This window comes from Otolemur garnettii, unplaced genomic scaffold (assembly GCF_000181295.1).
Source record: "Otolemur garnettii isolate 467f Iridium unplaced genomic scaffold, OtoGar3 scaffold00029, whole genome shotgun sequence".
NCBI classification, from domain to species: Eukaryota; Metazoa; Chordata; class Mammalia; order Primates; family Galagidae; genus Otolemur; species Otolemur garnettii.
Window position 1 is genome coordinate 11,812,811 of NW_003852424.1, and position 13,031 is coordinate 11,825,841.

At 49.1% G+C, this 13,031-nt stretch overlaps 1 protein-coding gene across 5 annotated transcripts in view; it reads right to left on the minus strand.

The window, feature by feature from the left end:
• The window catches only part of NTRK3 (neurotrophic receptor tyrosine kinase 3), a 361,705-nt gene that overhangs the window by 312,957 nt on the left and 35,717 nt on the right, over positions 1-13,031 (minus strand). The gene's annotated exons all lie outside the window — the stretch shown is intronic.

A 13,031-nucleotide genomic window follows, 5' to 3' on the forward strand; every position in this document is an offset into this window, starting at 1 on the left:
AACACATGTAAAGGATGCCCTGAGTCACTAGGATTCTCTTCTGTTCCCTCTCTCATCTCTTTGTAAAAGATAGCGCCCTTCCAAGATGGCTGGATTCCTATTTGGAGACTATACCAAAGCTGGCACATGTACATCTATTCACATCTGTAGTCGGGGCCACAAATTAGCATCCTCAAACACCCTTTAAAGACTGTTCTCAGTTGACATCTGCTGCCCAAACCCTGCAGGAGCCCTCCTTGGTCTTCTAGCTAACAGCCCCAGGTGGGGAGCCAGGGGGGCTTTTCTTCTCCGCCAGCCTACATCCCCATCTCTTCCAGCCTCACTTCCATTTGACATCGCTCCCTGCCTTTCTGTGCAGTCATTCATCCCCACATTTGGGAGAAAGGGTTCCCCTCCCAGCCAGCCTGTATGTGCAGTCTCTGAAATCATAGCTGTTCCAGCTCTCCAAAGCAGAAACCTCAGAGAAGCCAAAGAGCAAGTCAGTGTTTCTGAAATCTATCCCATACTTAGCCATCTTCTCTGCATTACTGTTTGGGTCCCTTACTTAGCCATCTTCTCTGGATTATTGTGTGGAGAAGTTACGGAACTAAAGGAATCCTTTTGGCTAAGACATACCTGTTCATTCCAGATATACCTCCTAGTACACAACTCAGGTCTGGGCCCCAGACCTTTCCCTGGCTCAGAACTCCTTGGGGACTGCCTCAAGGTCCCCAGTCCAGCCCATCTCCTCACAATGACCCATGCAGCTGTGTCCTTGCTGTCCTGGAGAGGAGGATGCTGCCAAGGGGATCATCCATACCTGTGCATCCAAGAGGCTGAGCATGGTTTGATCTGGGGTCTGGTTTGGGGAAGAAGCCTAGAACAACCAAGGTGCAACCACATAAAGGGAAAGGAGGGAAACTGGAATTGCTGAACCCCTCAGAAACAGACATGCCAATGGCTAAGCAGGAAAATCTGGCCAGGCATGGGCTGGATGAGACAATGTGAACCTTCCCAAGTAGACATGGTGTCCCACTGATGTTCCACTGATGCCCACTCCATGTGGTGGCCAGCACCTGCATCTCTCCTCCTGAGGGCTGTCTCCAGGGCAGGTCACCCAGAAGTGATGGGGGTAAACACCCCAGACCCTTGCCTGCTCCTCCCTCTGGTGGGACAGCCCTGAGACCTTTATTCTATACCACTTCCCAGAGTTTCCTCCAGGGATTCATACCAGTTGTCCCACAGTGGTTGTTGGCTCAGTACACACCCTTTCCTGGCTTCTGAGGAGTCTCGAACTAAGGCACCTTTCTGCCTATCAGCTGCCAGACAGGCTGCATATTATGCCTTCCCAGCTCTACCCCCTACTACATGATTCAGACCCCAATAATCTATCTGCTAGAATGAAGACTCACACCGTTTGGGCTCTTAGTGTGTGTCACATTCTGCAACTACCTTCCTAATCTCATTTCAATCTTATAACCACCCTAAGAATTGGTTTTATTATTCTTGTTTATAAATGAAGGCACCAAGGCGCCAAGAGGTTGAGCAACCTTCTCAAACCTCACACAGCCGAGAGAGGTTGATTAATGGATACAAATATAGAGTTAGATAGGAAAAATAAGACCTGGTGTTCAATAGATCAGTAGGGTGACTACAGTTAACATTAATCTACCGGACATTTCAAAATAGCTAGAAGGGACTAGTTCAAATGTTCCTAGTAGAACGAAAAGTATTTAAGAAGATGGCTATGCTAAGAACTCTGATTTGATCTTTACACGTTATATAAATGTACCAAATTGTCACATGTACCCTCAAAATATGTCAATCTACTATGTACCAATAAAATTTTTTTTAAAGCAAAAGTAAAATTAAAAAAGAAAGAAATGTAAAGCCTGGATGCAAACTCTCCTCTGTTGGATTCTGAAGTGGCTGCTCTTAATCGCAGTACTCTCCTGCCTCTCCATGACCTGGTCTTCTATCCACTCTGCTTTCTCCCTCCCTCTGGTACACCCGGTCCCCTAATCTCTTCTAACTCTGAAGACTGCCCTTCCTGCTTCAGAGAGTTCTTGAGATGACCCAACAAGTTACCGTCTTCAATAAAAACCATAGTAAACTATAAGATATTACAGAAACTTAGGGAAATCACACTGATCACTTCTACGCATCCTCCTATCAGCCCATTTCCAGTGAGCCTCACCTCCACAAAGTCTTCCATGATGGCCTAGTCCATGGCTGAGCTTCTCCTTGAAGCCTCATGGAGTTCTGCCTGGATGTCAGAATCCTTTGTGGGCATATCTTGTCTCCCTTCAGGCCCCTTTCTTTGCACCCTACCAGGTGTTAAAAATTCTTTCTGAAGGAACTAATCAATTATATCAAGGTGTGATAACAGGAGCCCACCCAAGGCACATCTCTCATCCCACACTCCCAGAGCCGCTAGTAGAAGGAAGCAAGTCTGCAGAGACTGAGCAAATACCCAGGAAGCCCACTATCTGCTGGGCACCGGCATTGGGTGATGCCTCTCAGCAGGGCAGGATACTGGGTGAGGCACAGGTTCCCATCCCTCACTGGAGCAATCTCGGCCTGCTGCCTGGACCCCGTGGGACATGAAGGGAACGGAAGGGGACAGTATGGAAGAGGTTATGCACTCCTTAGAGTCCCCGTTACAGTCTGGACAATACCTACCTCACCCTCACCCTTCCCACGGGGAAATAAGCATTCTCCAATTGGAGGGAAAGAAGGAAATGACCCGGGGTTTTCATTAAAAGCAGTTTTCTCGCCCTGCTGCTGGGCTCAGCATTTGCTTCCACACATGGTGGAAAGATAAGGGATCTTGATTTGGGTTCCAAGACACATTCCAGCTGGAGCCCTGATGCCTTATTGCCCTTGTAGGGTGAAAATAGGGGCAGGAAGCAGACCTATTGGCTGGAGACAGGGTGGGGACAACAGAAAGTCAAGATGTGCCAGTGTGGCCTCAGCCCTCACCCCCTCACACCTCACCACCCGGGCCTTTGGGGACGCTCCTGCAAGCATCTATCCAAACTTCATGGTGGGCAGGAGGGGCGAGAGTGCAAAAGCCCAGCATAGCAGTGATGCTTAAAGGCAGTCACACCTGCTACATCTGCTCTGCTACAGCATTCTTTTGTTCTTCTCAGGAGGCCATGAACTTGCACAGACATTCCTCTGGCACAGTCATCCTGGGACTATAGGAAGCTGGCTAGCCAGAGCCTCTAACTATTGAGCAAAGAAGAAGATTCAGCCACATGCAGCTCTGCTGAACAAGGGCTGTCCCAAGTCGCCAGACTGGTCAGCCCTCTCACTCATTCCTAAGTGAAATGGCAGGCTTGGCTGCATCAATGGACACTGGGTGGTTTGGGGAGGGGCCCAGAGGCCTCCCTCAGTCCTGACATACCTGCTTGAACCCATCCCCGGCCCACCCTAGGTGTGTGCATGGGCACCCCACGGATCCCTCACGCTCCCACCTACAGGCCTGCAGGCCACCTCGCGGAGGGCAGCTTACAGAAGAGGGGCTCAGATACAACAGCCACCCACCTCGTCTTCCGGGATCTTCTGAGCCCCTTCTCAAACTAATCTCCCAGCAATTAGAGATGGCCTTGAAGGACACTTGCTAAAACTCTTCAGAAACTCGCCAGTGGGCCCCCAGGGTCTGACTAGTAGGGTGTGTGGGGCTGGGTCTTGTGTGGCTTCCCACCGCCCACCTCACCCACTGCACTACGCCACAATGGTATGTTTCCATACCAGGCCCACTGGTAGCCTTTACTATTACCTGCTCATGCTTCTGCCTAGGCCTGTCCCCCCACACACCACTCTACCTGGCCAGCTCCCTCAAGTCCCAGGGGAAATGTGCTTCCTCAGAGAAATCCCTCTGGACCACCCCTCAGAACAGGCTAGGTAGGTACCCCATGTCCACGTCATCACAGAACCTTGGCTGTTCCCTCTGAGCACTTGTGCGAGCTGCTGGCTCAGAGTCCAGCCCCTCACCACACTGTGGGTCCACCAGGGCCTGCCTGGCTCATGCTGCAGCCCCAGCCCTCAGGCCAGGAGCTCGATGGTGTTTGTCAAGTTGCTTGATCCAAACAGGACAGCTTCACATGAGGATGAATGCTGGGATTACTGCATCAGCTCCCTCCAGGGGACCCCCAAGCACCTGCCTCCAGGATGGCTCTGTGTGGAGAAGGCTGTCCTGTGAGCTGGCTGGCGGGGACAGTCGGGACAGCGCTTTCCTTCATCTTGTGACTTCCTGCCCATGGCACAGCCACATCCCTTGCCACATCACTTCTCAACACAATCCCATTTCCTCCAAAAGCTTCCATTTAAATATACCGAAGAGCTCAAGATGAAATACACACAGCAATCTTTTAGAAGCAGGTCTTATGCCATCACCGTGACCTGATCCACTCAAAGGAACCAAAGCAGTGTGTGTTGGGGGAGAAAGGGGCATCGAGAGCTGTCTTCCCCAGAAAAGGATGTCTCCTGCCTCTTCTTTGTCCTCTCAAAGGTCCAGCACTAACCTGGCCACGGCACACAGCCAGAGGCCTCTAACGCAGGCAAAGCGGCAGAGCCCCAGACAAGCCATTGCCCCTCCTGGCTTCCTGGCATTGCCATCGACATCACCCCCAAAGACAACCTGAACACAGCAGGGCCAGGGGCACCTGCCTCTGGGGAGATGGCAGAGATGCGGCTAGACATGCAAAGATTCTTGGCTCCTTCCCTGCTGCCTTTAAAAGTCACTACTCCTATGGACACAGGTCATCATATTCCACTTTAACTTCAACAGGTAACCTTGTGGATCCTGGCAGGCCAGCCTCCAGAAGCTTCCCACTGTGCTTGAATCCCAAAAGCATGAGGCAGACAGGGCTGCTTTGTTTATATCAATGCTGACCCACTCCCTGGCAATGGGCTCTGCTGCGGCCTCCATCTGCTACGGCCACAGCATCCCGCACAGCACACCTGGGTCATTCCCAAGGAAATGGCAGTGTCAGTAACGGGAGACATCCCTTCCAAACAGCCCATCCCCAGGCTTCCCCAACACTGGTACTCCCTCTACACAGAAAGGCTTCCACCCCTCACTGTCCCTCCCACTCTCCCCCACTCTCTGGGGTTCCTTCATCTCATCTGACTCCTACCTGGTCTGAACTCTCTTTAGGTGTTCCATTTTCATGGGAGAAAAGAATATAAAATAACACCTCTCTAAAGGGAAGCACAACAGAGTGGATACCAAGGGGATGAGCCTCACGGAGAGGAAGCAATTTGACATTTGTGTGATCACATCGCTGTGGCTCAGAGTGTGACGTCCATGCAACCCACCTGGGCATCCTAGGAAAATGCAGATCCTGAGTCAGAAGGTACAGGGTGGGGCCCGAGGTTCTGCACTTCTGACCACCCCACCCCCCAGGTGATGCTGAGACCTCTGGCCCACAGAATATACTTAGAGTAACAAGAGTCCATCCACACAATGCCTGGCCCAGAGCAGGCACTCACAGAGATTTGCTAATTTGAATTAAACGGCAGGAGGAGCAGGTTTGGTAGCAGGACTCACTAATAAACAGCAAGTGATAAGTTGCCGCAGTCAATTAAACCCATGGTTCCGGATGCTGGCTGCACATTAAAACCACTTAGGGAGCATTTCAGAAGCGCCAGGGCCTGGGGAGACCACAGTGTCATTGGTCTGGGGTACAGCCTGCACATGTGTATTTTTTAAAAACTCCTCAGGTGATCCTAATGTGCAGTCAAGTCAGAGAGCCACTGACTTCAATAAAACAGTGTCACTGCCTGCAGAGTGGCAGGCATGGTGCGCTGGGAGAAGCACTGGACACACAGAGCTGAATGAAACCAGGTCCTTCCCTCAGCACACTTGAAGATTAACAGGACAGAAGTCCACGTGTGACTACAATGGTAAAAGTACTATAAGGCACATTTCTATCAGTTTGGGGGGACTAAAGGAACATTTGATCCAGATTAAGGGAAAAGAGAAGAAAAAAAGACAGGGACCACGAGGTAGTAATATTTGCCTTAACAGATGAGTGGAAGTTTTCTAGACCAACAAGGGAAACAGTCATTTCAAATATCTTTTCTTCCCCATCTCCTCACAGGGAGACAGTGCTGGGCCTGGAGCCGGGGTCTTGAACCTCAGGCAGCTGCCTACTGCTGCCACGGGTTGGTAAGGAGGGTGGGTGCAAGAAGAATGAGGTTAACCCAGCTCATGTTCTCCTACTAGTGCTGCTAACTGGAAGACTGCATGGGAGCGGCCAGGATGCCTTACCAGTTAGAGTCCAGTCAAGAGAGTGGAACCCACACCCTGTACTTGATGGGGAAGCTGAAGCTGAAGGTGCCAAAAAGCCAAATAGGGAACCACAAAGCAGCTCATAGATGAGCAACAGCAGGAAGCCCACAGGTTGAAGGAGGAGGTGTTGTTACCAAGACCCGGGTGAGAGCCATCTGGCAGGAGCCAGAAGCAGCACGGAAGGCCTAGAAGGGGCTGCGGAGATGCAGCCCTTGCTAAAGATGTGACAACACTAGCAAGGGAGTGAAGCAGGGACCTGGGCTCTGCCTTCCTCCGCCTGCCAGACTCAACCAGTGCCTCCCATTGGCCAAACCCAGCCCAGAGCCAGTTGGCAAAGGAGCCAAGGAAATGTGGTTTTCTAGGGTCTGAAAGGCAGGAAATGGATCTACCCACTGACAATACCCCTCATCCTTTCCCTACAGGTAAATCTCTCCCTTAAAATTCCAACCATGGGACTGCAGACACTGCCCATGCAGGATCTGGAGAAGCCAATAGGGAGGGCACAGCCACCTGTTTATCCTCATGGCACTCCACAAATACTAGCAATTTCTCTATGTGCAATGAGGTATAAATGTCTGGCAAGAACTGGCCTAAGAGAAAGCTAAGAAAGAGGGAATAAAGGGAGCCCACCCCTAGGAAGCACTGTAGGTGTGTAGAAGAGAAGGCCCTCTTCTAGAACAGGGCCTCGAAGGTGAGGCAGATCCAGACCAACTAACTGTCTGGCCTCCTGAACGTACCAGGAAAGGAAAAATTCAAAGAGAAAGCTGACTGCAAAAGAGAGAACAATGACCTAATAGATCTTCCCCAAGGAGTCTTGAAGATGGAAGAAATTCTCAAAATGAAACCAAAAAACATCCCGGCCACGGATTTTGAAAGAAACAGTGAGATGCTACAGAATGTCCTGTATCTCAAGCAGTTGTTGTCTGCAGTCCCTAAATTCCTTTGCATCATGGCGTTTTGGAACTGAACAAACTGACCAATGGGAAAGTTCAAATGCAATGATAACTCTCCTGGGTGGTGCTTCCAAAAATGACACTGCCTGGTCCCTCCCCAAGCCAGGAAGGAGCTCAGACCTGGAGACACAAGCCACTAGTTGTATTTTAAAATTCCTCTAAGTTGATCTCTCTCAAGAGTGCAGAGAAAGCTGAGGTCTGCCTTCATACAGCCAATACTGCCGAGATCGTCTGTTTTATTTATTTGTAAATGGACCGTGATAGCTTGTCCTGACATTGTAGCCAAAAAGTACAACTATTACCATACCTTTGACCAAAGAGTGGGCACCTGGGACAGCTGCCATCTTGATCAGGGGGTAGCTTTGGAGAGACAGAGCCGTGAGCAGGGAGGCACCGGTCCCAAGACCCAGAGCAGTCAGAAGACAATCCACCCAGAGTCCCAGCACACATTTTTATTCAAGTGGCATTTTTATACTCCACTACTTTTTAAAAAATACTTTAATGCAATATTTTTTAATTGAGGAAAAATTCACAAAACATAAAATTAACCATCTCAGCATGTATAAGCCAGTAGCATTTAAAGCATTCACAATGGCAGGCGAACACCACTTCCCTCTAGTTCCGAAACATTTTCATCAGCTCGGAAAGAAAGCCCCATTGAACAGTCATTCCCCATTCTTCCCTCTCCCCAGTCCCTGGCAACTATAAATTTACCTATTCTGAACATTTTATATAAAGGAAGTCACATAATTATGTGTGACATTTATAACTGGCTTATTTCACTTAGCATGTTCCTGAGGTTCATCCATGTGGTAACATGTCTCAGAATGTAGTCCCTTTTATAGCTGAAAAATAGTCTGTTGTAGAGATGTATCAGACACTTAAACGTCCAATAGCTGATGGATATTTGGGTTGTTTCTATCTTTCAACTATTTTAAATAGCACTGCTACAAACACGTTTCTCACGTTTGAATACCTATTTTCAATTCTTTGGAGTATTTACCAAAGATACCTACTCATTTTGAAAGGATTTGGGGAAACACGTAATGTAAGAATAATAGAAAAATCTGAAACATAAGCAAAAATGGACTATTCAAAGAGAACAAAGAAGTACATGTTCACTGGAGCCCAGGGCGAAGTCACTCTCACAGTGAGGCACTGACTGTGGGCACAGGTTTCCTGGCAGCCAAGGTGAAAAGGGAAACAAATCAAGTTACCTAAGTCATTTCTAGAGATAAACGGTTGTTTCCCTGACACTAAATCCAGAAGGACATCTGTAACTTGGATCCCTCTATAAAAGATCATCTGTGACATTGTGGAAAACAAATTCTTTACATTCCTGCCAGAAAGAGAAATGTTCTTCAAATGAGCGGTTTTTGTTTTTTTCTTTTTAATCAACTCTATATGGATTGCGAACACATTTAAACTGCGATTCAATAAAGTCAGTTTTGGAGGATAAAGCTAAGAAAACACAGCCCAGATACATTGCTTTCTAAATACCCAATTTATTACATGAATCAAACATGAAGAATCCCCAAGAAATAGTGGTTGAAGTGTCCGTTAAAAGTCACTAACAGTTTATTTCTTCGGCACATCTCTGAATTCTTTAACGTGTGTCCAGAGTGCAGACATTTTATGCTGCTGGTTAAAGGGAGAGCCTTCAGGTTAGACCTGAGACATGTGAGAGGCAAAGCTGTCACTCAGTCACAGACAGAGGTTTATGAACCACCTCTCTGTTGATGACACTTGTCCTCACCCCCTTGGCTGCCCTCCAAATGGCCCTTCTCCCACCCCCTCCCACCTCTACAGCCTGGTACCAGCTTCATGGAACCTGTTTTGGTCACTGTGTCACAGGCACATCCACACGTACCCCTCTGGCCCATTCCCATGGGTGCAGTTGGCTGAGGAGAAACCCACCAAACCTTCATAGAGGAGCCATATCTAACCCTATCCTCATCCTATACTGAGTCAGAAGCAGCCCTGGAAAGCTGGTCACAACACAGATGTCCAGAAGCGAGGTCCCCTCCCCCGGATACCTGATGCCAAAAACCCATCCCATGTGGCCCTGTTGGTCTGAGATTTAGGCTGTAGTAAAAATACGCCCCTTTCTAGGCCTAACAGGGACCAGCACGAATATCTTTCTTGCATGCATTTTCTTGTATGGAAAAGGGAACATTTATTCACACCTACAACCTGGAATAGTGATCTTACATCATCCTCACATGGCCTTAGAAGCAGGAGTACCTGTTCACGCTTCCCATATGAGGAAACTGAGGTCCACTGTGATTGTGTCAACTGCTCAAAGTCCCACAGCTGGTGAGGTCACAGCCCTTCTTGGCCAGAGGGCTTACGAGGCATCTGGGTACCCTCACCTCCTACCCTGTGTGTCTGGCACATAGTAAGCACTGTGTGTTTGCTCTCTAGCGTTTCAGCTCAGAAAGCAACTCTGAAATTTGGCGATGGCAGCCCTTCAGAGGGAAAACATCCCAGTTTGTTCACAGCTTCCTTGACAAATCCAAATTCAAACGGAGTGTCACCCTTGGGGGTTGAGGAAGTGAGGCGGCTGTCACCAGGGATGGCCCAGAGCAGCATGCCCAATTCCAGGACAAACAAAACAGCTCCTGGCAGCCCTGATGGGTCTTCCTCACGCCCGGGTTTAGTCATTCAGTCTGCTGCGGACAAGGCAGTGACCCCGGCCCAGAAGCGCTCAGGGCTACAGGCCGCAGTGCGGAGGCCAGGAGGGAGCCTGGGGAGGGAAGTCAGGAATACCGAGGGCAGTTCCTGGCAGAGTCAGGATGAAGCAGGGATGAAAGGTGGGAATAGCGAGACCCCAGCAATGCTAGAATTAGGAAAATGAGGGTCTAATGCAAGCCACACAAATGCGTAATAAATCAGGGGCAAGGCGCAAATGGAATGCAAAGTGGACCCCCTCTGGTAAAGAACTTGTTATCTCAGTTGCCACAGAGAAATGGAATGGGCACTGGGCAAAGCAGTAGGAGGGTAACTTCTCACCAATCCTTTTGAGTATGGAACCACAGCCACACAAGCAAAGCAGAAAGAACATTGAAAACTATAAACATTAATGCAAAGATTCAGAACTTGCTGTGCTGTTCTGCCCCCTGAGTCAAGGCTCCCCAGGTCCCTCCCTGGAAGGGCCAGTTCTGACATCAGAACCCAGGCAGCTTGACTAGGGAGGGCCTCTGCTCTCAGCCCCAACCCTATGGCTTTCTGCCATAAATTAGAGAAAATGATCCTCACCCTCATTCGGTTGATTTGAAGCTTGAATGAGAAAATGTACATAAAGCACCTGGCATAGTACCTGGCCCAAGGTCAACGCTCTGGAATCTTAGTGTCCCCACCCAACAGTGCCCCCATTTAATGCAGAATCAAATAAGGGGTGGGGGTAGGCTGACACTTTATATACCTCACCTGGGGCAGGGAGGGCAGGAGCTGTTGGTCACTGACCTCAGAGACAAACTGTTGGATATCAAAAGGGTGAAGGCACTGAAAACCACACAGCAGCCCCAGGCACTTTCCCAGCTCAGAAAGTAACTGTCCCTACAGGCCAGGTGCCTGAGACCCTCCATGCAGAATAAAATGCACTCAAACACCCTTCTCCGGGGATGACCAGCCCCAGCAGAGCCAGGTGCAGACGGGGAAGTGGAGGCAGTAAGGCTGTCCCCTCCTAGCACAGGGCACATGGATGTGGCCAGAGGGGACACAGCTTCTTGGAGCTTCTTCCTCCAGCTCAGCAGCCGGAACTCCCTTCTGCCACCCATCCTCCCTGAAACAGCCCTTCAGGGGGCACATCCCCTGTGTCCACTCACGATGGTTATGACAATTTGCTTGGGGAATTGCTATTGCCCCTCTTAGGAGAGCCCCGGGCCATCTCAAATGCTGTTCTCCTCTCACTGCAAAGGCTCCAGAACCTATTAGCCACCCCTCCCTTAAAGAACTTATTTCACCCTCCCTTACTGTAGCTGACTATGGAATAGCCTCAGGCCCCACTTGTCTCAATCTTCAAATCCCTTCAGGACAAGAACTATATTTGGTTGTGACCCCAAAGTACCAAGGGAGTGAGGCAACCTCAGCAGTTTGAAGTTTGAAGTTAACAGGTCTTCACAAAACGACTCCTACCACCGGTAAGCACATGAAGAGATGTCCAGTAGCGCTAATCAGTATGGAAATGCAAATCAAAGCCGTAGTGAGAGAACCCTTCACTCTTATAACAGGACTTGGGGAGGATGTGGAGGAACTGGAGCCCTTGTGCACTGTTGCTGGGGATTTTAAACGGTGCAATCGCCATGGAGTCTTATGATGATGCCTCCACAAATTAAACATACAATTACCATATGATCCTACAATTCCACTTCTGGGTATTCACCCAAAAGAACTGAAACAAAGGTCTCAGAGAGATATCCATACACCCATGTTCATGGCATGACTATTCACAACAGCCGAAAGGTTGAACTAACCCAAACATCCAATGGAGGATAAATAGAGAACGAAAATGTGGAATATACATAAAATGTACTATCTATTCAGCCATGAAAGGAGGAAATTCTGACACATGCCACAGTATAGATGAGCCTTACGGTTTATGCGAGGTGAAATAGCCGATCACACCCACCCCCAGAAAAACAAAAGACCAACACTGTGTGACTCTGCTTATATAGGCACCTAGTCAAATTCATAGAGACAGAAAGTAGGCCGTGGCAAAGGGGGAGGAGGAGAGGAGAATGGAGAATTGTAGTTTACTGGGAATGGAATTTCAGTCTTGCCAGATGAAGAGTTCTAAAGACAGGCTACATTACAATGTAATGCATTTAACACTTCTGAACTATATACTTAATGATGGTTAAAATGGTGATTTGCATTTTTTTCCTTTTAGCACAATGTGTTTGTTTTTGAGATAATCTCAACCTGTGACCCTGGTTGGAGGGCTGTGGTACCATAGCTCACAGAAACCTCAAACTCTTGGGCTCAAGCAATCCTCTTGCCTCAGCCTCCAGAGTAGGTGGGACTATAGGTACCCACCACAATGCCTGGCTAGTTTTTCTATTTTTAGTGGAGATGGATCTTGCTCTTACTCAGGCTGGTCTAGAACTCCCGAGCATCCACCCGCCTCAGCTGCTGGGATACCACACCTGGTCTGGCACAACGGTTTTTAAAAGGCTTTCATGCGCATTCTGCAGGCCACCTCGGAGGACCCCTTCCACCTTGGAAGAACACCTGGAAGACAGGAATCTCCACTCTTCATGAAGGCCTCTGGGGCCCCAGAACAACTGTTCTCCAAGCTCAGTTATGCTTCAAGGAACCGCTTCTAATCCAGCCCAACCCCATGGCACCAGGCAAGTCACATGACACCCCCACTGATAAAATGGGAGGGTAAGCAGGGGTACCATGTTGTGGCCTCTTAAGGAAAAGCCTCCTGGGGGAAATAAACAGGCCTTCACTGCACAGTCACTGCTAGGGAAGACTCAGGCCATTGAGCCAGACAGCCCTGGATTTCAGCCCTGCCTCTGCCACTTGTCAGCTTTGTGACCCTGCACAATTTACTGGATCTTTCTGAGCTTAAAGTTCCTCCTTTGTAAAATGGGAAAATAATGCTCATTGACTAGAGGGCTTCTGAGGACTCGAGACACTGCTCACTAAGAGCCAGCACACAGCAGGTGCTCGGGCCACTCAGTAAGAGGGCAACGATGACATGAGTCCAAGATTCAATCACTGTGCTATCACGCCACAGTCTGACTGTAGGGCATGGGGTCCCTGCGAGGCATTATCTCTAGGCACAGGTG